The sequence below is a fragment of the Trachymyrmex septentrionalis genome, unplaced genomic scaffold (assembly GCF_001594115.1).
Source record: "Trachymyrmex septentrionalis isolate Tsep2-gDNA-1 unplaced genomic scaffold, Tsep1.0 scaffold213, whole genome shotgun sequence".
Taxonomy (NCBI): Eukaryota; Metazoa; Arthropoda; class Insecta; order Hymenoptera; family Formicidae; genus Trachymyrmex; species Trachymyrmex septentrionalis.
This window is the reverse complement of record NW_017305321.1, coordinates 502,158-510,833: the sequence shown is the minus strand read 5'-3', so window position 1 is coordinate 510,833 and position 8,676 is coordinate 502,158. Positions and strand designations below refer to the sequence as shown.

Below are 8,676 nucleotides of genomic sequence, written 5' to 3'. Positions count from 1 at the left end.
TTACCATCATTAACCGTGGTAGATATATAATGATATCACATTAAAATAGTTTCTTTTCTTTTCTTTACTCTTCGCGATTATTCTTTTTATTACATTTGAATACAACTATATTTAGAGAAAAACGGTGGTAGCAACTATAGCGATGACATTGTTGTATAAAACTATTTAAGTTTTTATATGTAGAATCGATGTAGATTTAATAGAATTAACTATGCAATAGAAAATAAATGTAGAATTTATAAATGTAGAATTAATTAAATATAAAATCGATATTTATTTTATTTTATATTGTAACTCAACTGTGTATCGTACATTATAACTTTACATATAAAAGTTGCCACTTTTATAGTTTCTTACCACTGTCTTTTTCTCTAAGTGTATTAAAAAATAAAAAGGAAATAATTCTCTCAAAGTGCAGACAGAGAGAGAGAGAGAGAGAGAGAGAGAGAGAGAGAGAGAGAGAGAGAGAGAGAGAAGTCTCTCTCTCAAATGATTTCTCTTCTATAAAGAAGAAATGAAGTAACTTGCCAGTTAGACTCGAATAAATTTAGCGATTCGCAATCGAATAACAGCAGGAAATTATATGACGTGATTATATATTTAAATGTTCCGTGGACGATTTTAACGTTGAGTAATGGTAATTGTGAATTAACATCGTGGGGAACGACTTTCATTACGGATTCAGAATTATACGAGCGATTCGCATGCTTTTGCGAGATTACGATCCACTTTCGTGAACTGTACATCAGATCGGCGAGAGGCGATTTCGCTTGTAATTCGAGTCGTTTGTTCGGTTCCCAGAGCACTCGTTCGACTCGACCCTGAGCGAATTTACCGTTTCGCACTAGGAAACGGTGTGGAGAACTTTTACGGTAATAGATCTTTTTGCAAGGTCAGCGAACGTTCGTCCATCTTTCTGTTAGCCCGACAATGCATCACGGTGGAAGAAGCCCCATGTCGAAGGTTTTTCTTTTCACGCTGCGTCTTTGATACTTCCCGAGCTTTTCAATATGCTAGACGATTTCACGTTAAACCACCATGGCGAATTCGCAGTATACTTCAAAAAAATCCTACTTTGAAAGAAAATCCTTTTGTTGGAAATAGAATTCTTACATCTATAAAAGGCGTAACGAAATAATATTAATGAATATTATGAATATATTGAGTATGACTAATTGCTTTGGTGCTTGCTGCAACGATTAGTTAACCTAGATATATCGTTTAAAATATAATCTATTTTAAATAATATAATATAACTGATGAATAATAATTAATTTTAAAAGTATCACAAAATATAATTATATATTTGTCTCTCAGTTAACCTTCCGATGGATTAAATCCATTAAATTACGAATCTCTTTGTTAAAGATTTCAAACAATTCGATTTTCTTTATGTTACATGTGTAAATTTGGATTATTCTTATTTAATAATATACTTGGTATTCATTCTTTTCCTAAAAGTAATGTCTTTTGATTGTTTAAAATTAATTAGTGCATTTTAATAAAAGCACTAGAACCACCGATATATATAGTGTCAGTTTGATCCCACTAATCATTTAAATTTTTTCTGTATTAGATATACAGTACAGAATGTTAAAAATATGTAAATATAATACAAATAATACCAAAATACAAAAAATATTCTACTCGTAAGCGGAAAAATATATATATATATATACATCTGAAAAAATTTTTCCAAGTCTGTACGCACATCACTACAAAGCAGATTCTTTTAACTAGAAGATTCTTCGAGCATTAAGAGGATTGCAATCTTATATTCAGCTTATCCAGCATCTCATAGTTATACTTCTACATTTTAGAGTATTTTCTTGAGGTCGTATATTAAAGAAAAATCCACTAGAAAAAAGAGTACCGCTAAAGAGTAGATATTTTTTATGGATGTAATTTTTCATTAACCAAAAGCAAGGAAATTACTCAATTGGTGCCTTCGGTAGTTTCAGCGAGATACCATCGGTAGTTATAGTGTTAACACATACATTAAATGGATCCCACGAACTCAGTGTCAGCAATTACACTGAGAGAAAAATGTACTAAATTCTAACTAATATTTGTTCAAACATTTATTAAAGCTGAATATTTACTAAATGTAAACGTACATTTATTTCATAAAAAAATCATTAATTTGATTTAATTGTAACTTTTTATTTAGTAAATATTTATTTATTATAAGTGACTGTTAAGTTGGTATTATTCAAACAAATATTTATTTAAAATTTATAATACTCTCTTTCCTCTCAATGTATGTTATAGATTTTGGTATCAGCTTCAAAATGGTTAAAGTTTAGTTTCATAAAAATTGTCTGCCATTTTCCAGCGTTAAGCTCGATCTTTCCGGAGCTCTTCGCAATTTCTGAATGCGCCGAACGTGAGAAATGTGTTTTCGCAGACGGCACGCGTAAATTCGTTGACATATGAAAAATGGACAGATATGCGAGAAAACGCGTGAGAGATCGGAGTTATTGGAGGTGGGATTCGCGAATGGTCCGTGCGATTCCTCTTACCGGACGATACTTACATATAGCGCGATTGGGGGCAACGGTTGTTCCAAGGTCTCGGGTTCGAGTTCTTGGGTTCAGCGAGAGAAGCGTTGCCGCGCGCTTCCTCCCGCAAAGAGCAGCCTCCGTTCTTAGAATAGTTGGCAGTTCTCCCGAGCGCGCTTGACATCTCGCTCGGCCTTCGCCTCGGTCGCGAAATCGACACGAGCTGGAGGTGTAAAGTGACCAGCAATGAGTATTACACATACACATACCTTCCACAGAAACTGTATCATTAAATCCAATAAGAGAGTTTACGTTTAAAGAAGAAAATAAGTCTTCTTAATTAAACTTTTTAATAAAAAGAGTATACTGATTCATCAAATAAACGTAATTCTTCCTTTTCATTTTTAACAGAGATTCTACAGTGGCATTCATTTAACAAGCAATGCTACAAGTAATGAAAAATTTAGAAGAAGAATCAAACAGCGACTGGACATCGCGCGAAAAAATAATGTTGCTAAAAATTTAGGCAATTCAGCTAAATACAGGTCTGAAGATAATTTTGTTAGATTATCAGCGTAAGGTGTGTAGAATACTCAAGTTGATTGCTAAAATATCAAAATTTTTTTGATATTTTAGCAGCATTGTCATCAACGTTTAAGCGCTCCATATCATTACTTTGATAATCTAAAATAAAATTATTTTTCTATCTATATTTAGCTATTATTTTGCTATCTATATTTAGCTAAATTTTTACACTTCAGCAAAATCGTCCTTTTCATGCAGTAATCAAAAATTGAGAAGAGATGAAGAATCTTGAGATATAAATTGCGCTATTAATCTCTCTTCTCTCAATGCATGCGTGTTTTATAGAACTCGCGTTTATCCATGTGTTATGAAGCCAATTAACGTTCATTACCATTTTATGGCTTACAAAGCTGTCGTAATTATCGCGATCGTCGTGCCACGAGCGGTGACAATGTCGTGGGATTTAAAGAAAAAAGGCGCAAATAAACGTCAGCCGAGTCAGGCGGATCGAATAGAACGACGACCGTGCGGCTGCACTCGGTGGAACGTGGAGGTGGACGATCGAGGTCAATGGTTGGTCCAAGGCCTCCGATTCGAACTCAAGTTCGACGCAGCGCCGCGTCGTCGTTTCCTGCCGACGTCGACTGCAGCCTCCGTTCCTAGAATAGTCGACGGCAGGCTTGCGAGATCGTTCCCGCGGATCCGGATCTTCGGTGCGAAAATTTAGGAAACGTTTCCGCGATTACGCCAACACGCCTCTTTCGAGCCGCGTGACCGGATGCGTCAAATCATATCTTCAATAACACGCAAATAAATGCGAATTTTCGATTGTACGAGAAAACTCCTTATTGCTACTATCGTGCGAGAAAAGATAGCCTGTAGTGGGATTTAATTAAATTCTAAATGACAGAAATGAAATGCTTTTTTCCAATTCTCTTTTTATCTCTCTATATTGAGAGGAAAGTATATGATATTTGAGATTATAATTGCATGATGAAATAATTATATAATTAGAAACTACTTTTATAATTATTACTGCTACATTACTAGATAATTATATTTATAGTAAACAAAATACAGTTGGCATAGAACAAGTGATTATAAATTATGATAATTACAATCATTTTTCTTGCAGTGTATGTTGAAGAATGCTTACGTCACGAGAATAATTTATTGCTTGAAGTCATTTCGTACGAATTGCAATCTAAAGACTTTAGCCAAATTTCAAGAAAAATTTATAGCTATAAGATAATAATGAAAAAGAAGTTTTTTTTTACTTATTTTTAAATTAAAGGACATGAGTTAGTTATTAAATTAAAGTTGAAATTTTTGAATCCGGTGAGGAAGAAGGATAGTCGAGTATGGGCTAGTGGACTTGTTTTGATTTAGATTATTTTTAATTAATTGCTGACAGATAAATTATAAACTCATACATATTTAATTAACTACTCAATTTTTATTTTTCTCTTAAAATTAAGTAGATCATATTTTAACAACTGACTCTTTGAAATGGAAAAATGAAAATTTATAACGTTAGCCGTCTTGGGGATTCTCAGAAAATCTTTTTATAACTTTCAACTCCAATTCTTTTCTTTATTAAAATTAATTTTTTATAAATACTCACTAAGCGTCCGTTTAAGCGGTTTTAATTAATTTTGTTCTTCTTTTTAAGATTTGGAAGGAAGGGGCCATAACTCCCCTGTTTTTCCCTCCTGTCTACACCCATGAAAAGACATACATAAATAAAAAATGAGCCTTATTTTGTGCTGTCCCGTTCTATTTTATCGTATATGGGTGCAATTCTTATTCTTAAGCGAGGTTGTGGACCTCACTTTTCCTTAAACGTTTATTGTACTATCACTCATAAAAAAGTATATATTGTGAGTATCCGCAATGTATTGAGCTCGAGTGGGTTTGCCAAGCCTAAATAATTGTGCGGATCAGTCATCCCTACGAGATTCTTTTTTTAAAGTGAACCTGCTCTCGTTGATGCCGCTCTCGCTTCGTCTCTATATTTTGCAACCTGTCTATACAATTGCGAAAGCTGAAAGCTCGCGTGAGCGCATAAATTCGCACGTGTTTCAAAAATTGACGAGATTCGCGCGGAATAAAAAATGGCAGGGCGGAAGAGAGGAAGCGAGAGGGGGCTTGTAATGCACGAATTACGAGTATCGCGATGCACGCGCGTCCGATAAAACGACTCAGTGCGTGCAAACATCATAATCCCACAATAAGATCGCGCCTGATTTATCTACCAATAAAAGCTTATTGGAAACACGTGTTTCAGGGTGCCGCTGCCAAAACCGGTCCGACCGATGTGATGCGATGCGATGCGATGCGATGCAGGAGAGGGGAAGAGAGAAAGAGAGAGAGAGAGAGTTGTGAATCACGCGAGCGGTTTTAAATCACACACAGTAAAGTCGTTTCGTTCTGACCTGTGAGTAAGACACCGCATACCTATCAGCAGAGACCGATCCAGCATGTTGCATCCACGCAGATACATCATTGTTACTTACTTAAAAATCAATAGATAGCTACTTTAACTAATTACTTAAAGTAATGATAATTTACAATCACTTAAAGCAGCAATAATTACAATTTTAATTTTATTTTGATTAATATTCAAATATTCTTCAATCGATATATTACAATTGCAGTAGAAGTACATTAACGTTTCTTATTCACTAAAAAGACCAAGAGACGAATAAATTAGTATTAAAATAAAGAGTTATAAAAAAAAATCAAATATTTCATTGTTAAAGGATATAATTATCGAAAGGTGAAAAAATTTTAGAATCCTATCTTTTACACAAATATAATATTAATTTAAATATATATTATTATATTGTATTAGAAAAAGCCAATAATGTTCATTCGGTATTTCCAGTATTAAATGTTACATTAATCTCAACGAGTTTTCGTTAGAACGCTATTATAAATTTTTAATAAGGATAATTGCATATAATAACATTTCTTTACGTTCAAATTTTTTAAACATATAATTCTCGAATTATTTACATATAAAATTGTTCAATAAATAAAAGTTCTTATTGATGCGCTTTTATTGATCAACGTATTATCAATACTTTAACTTTCTTTGTAATAAATGCTTGTATATGTTAAAAAAGATAAATAAACATGAGGTGCAATCGGAATCGAGCGATCGAGATGCTGCAGTTGCGGTCCTACGCGCCGCGAGCGCACCTATTACAGAAGTCTTTATAAGCCCTTTTGGAATCGTACCTTGGAGGCGTCGAGAGAAACGACGATAAATCGATAACGTTATTACCGATAAGGGTGCAAACGTGTCCAACTCGTAAACGATGTAACTTAAAGCACTGGTGCAAAGCGCGAGTTTGCGACGAGTTGTGCCGAGCAATTCGACGATATCGTCGCGAGATTATGATAACGAAATAGCCCTACAGCTATTTGCCGTGTTTCGTCCCCTGTATACAGGGATGTCGTATATCGCTCTCTACACGCATGTTGCTCTTGTCCACGTTTGTACATTGATCGTGCACAGTCCCACCTTGCTCCTCTCATTGTACAAATTTTTATATCTAGCGTTTTAAAATAATCTCTTACACAAACATCGTTACGTCAACCTTGTACTGCTGCCAAATACAATTACGATCGTATCCACGCGGATAGGACATGAGATTAAAAAATGTTAGAACTATAACTAATTTATTTTCAGTTCACTTACATTTTTGACACATTGAATACACTAATAGCCTTAATAACATTATTAAAAAAGAACATTGTTGTTGCTCGTTCTTTTTTGTAGTGGACTTTCGTTTCATCAAGATGTTTTGAGAGCAACAGGGTTGTAAGGCATTACAATACAGTTGATACAGATAAATGTCATGGAAATTAAGAAATACTCTCTATATTCTTTGATACTTCATTATATAATTATTGTAAGATAATATCTTATTCACATAATTTAATATTATTTGAATTTGAGTTTTGACCATATTTGTAACGCAAAAAAACATCAATTCAATTTCTTTTATATCTTTACACTTTATATTGTTAATTGTAATTGGATTGTTTACTAAACTGTATCTCTGAATTACATAGTTATTCGAGTATCTATTCAAATTTCCACAAAAAGAATTACGACTTGAATTAAAATAAGAAGATTCTTTAATAAGAATACAAAAATATATTCAGATTTTTTTTTGAAAAATAATATCGCAAGATCTAACGGGTTTCATTTTTTAATTTAGTACAACAAATTTGATTTTTGTTCGAGTATAGCCCACCTATACTTGATATCCTTTTATATCTTTTTTTAAAAAAGTCAATTTTAAAATGATATGCATATTGCGTCATTAAGCATCTTATATAATATTCATATGGATAAGACATGTGACGGGCTCTGCGTGAAATTTGATCTAAGATCGTTGACTTGCGATCATCTAGGATCGTTGACTTGGAATTTAAGAAGTGTAAATCGCGATTTAATTTTCAAGCAACGTCCATATTCATTAATTTCCGATTACGATGCGATCGTGTGGAAACGCGAAGAAATCTAATATAAGTACATCTATCTTGTGTAGATTCTACGTGCTCTAACTGCATTCATTTAGAGATCGATAGAAGGAAGATGCGTTAATTAACACGTCCGGAAGATAACATCACTTGACTGCCGAGTCGATTATGTCGCTAAAGACGCATGACGTTCATTAAAACATTAATCAAATAATCACGTCTCTTTATGATACTCGTGATTAACCTCTTTGACCTAGAATTATAGGTATGTACAAGTGTGTATGGAAAAAAACTTTGTTCTATGTTCTATCAATCTTATCCTTGCAGGTATCTTGTCTTGGTTATATATTGCGACTGTTAAAAATATAAATATAGAAATGAAAATGCAATTTACATTACGAGTTTTAGACAAGAATCTGAAAATTGTGTATATAGAACGTTACTGAATGTTATCTCAAAAGCGCATCAGAGAAGATTATTCAGAGATATGAAAATGATGTGAAATCTAAAAGAAATGATGAACTTATGTTGTAATCACTACTGCTGTCAATAAGAATGTTTCACATTTATCCCTATTTGTCATTAATTTTTGTTCTTTTATGGTTATAGTAGAAGCATTATGAGAAAGATTTATCGAATATATATATATATAAATACTTCTTTCTTGAACCAATTTATATAATAATTAATTTTAGAAAAATTTTATTGAAAAAAGGATTGGTAGAAAAGTAAATGACAAACCTAACTATTTGAATAACTTTTTCGTATTTTACAGATATCAGATTTTATTAATTTATTTACTTTTTATTCATTAATTTTATTTAATTTTGGTTTATTTATCTCAAATAAAATTATGAAAAACATAAATAAATTGTACTAAATACAATATACTACTAATAATCTTCATCGTTCGTCTTAAAGACAAATAAATACAATTCGGAAATTTAAACAAAAGCTTTACCTTTAGAAAAGCATCAGCATTTTATTTAATCCTACATTTTATTCTTGACTGTTTTTGCATTTTTTTCCAACTACAACAAATTTAGAAATTTAATAAATTGTAAGATATTGAATGATCAACGAAAAAATATATTAGATCCTCATAATGTTATCAATTAATTATATTACATTAAATATAATGTTTATATATATA

At 32.4% G+C, this 8,676-nt stretch overlaps 1 long non-coding RNA gene across 1 annotated transcript in view; it reads right to left on the bottom strand.

Annotated features, from left to right (window-relative positions):
• Window positions 1-8,676, bottom strand: part of LOC108748187 — a 60,431-nt gene that overhangs the window by 12,336 nt on the left and 39,419 nt on the right. The window lies entirely within an intron of this gene.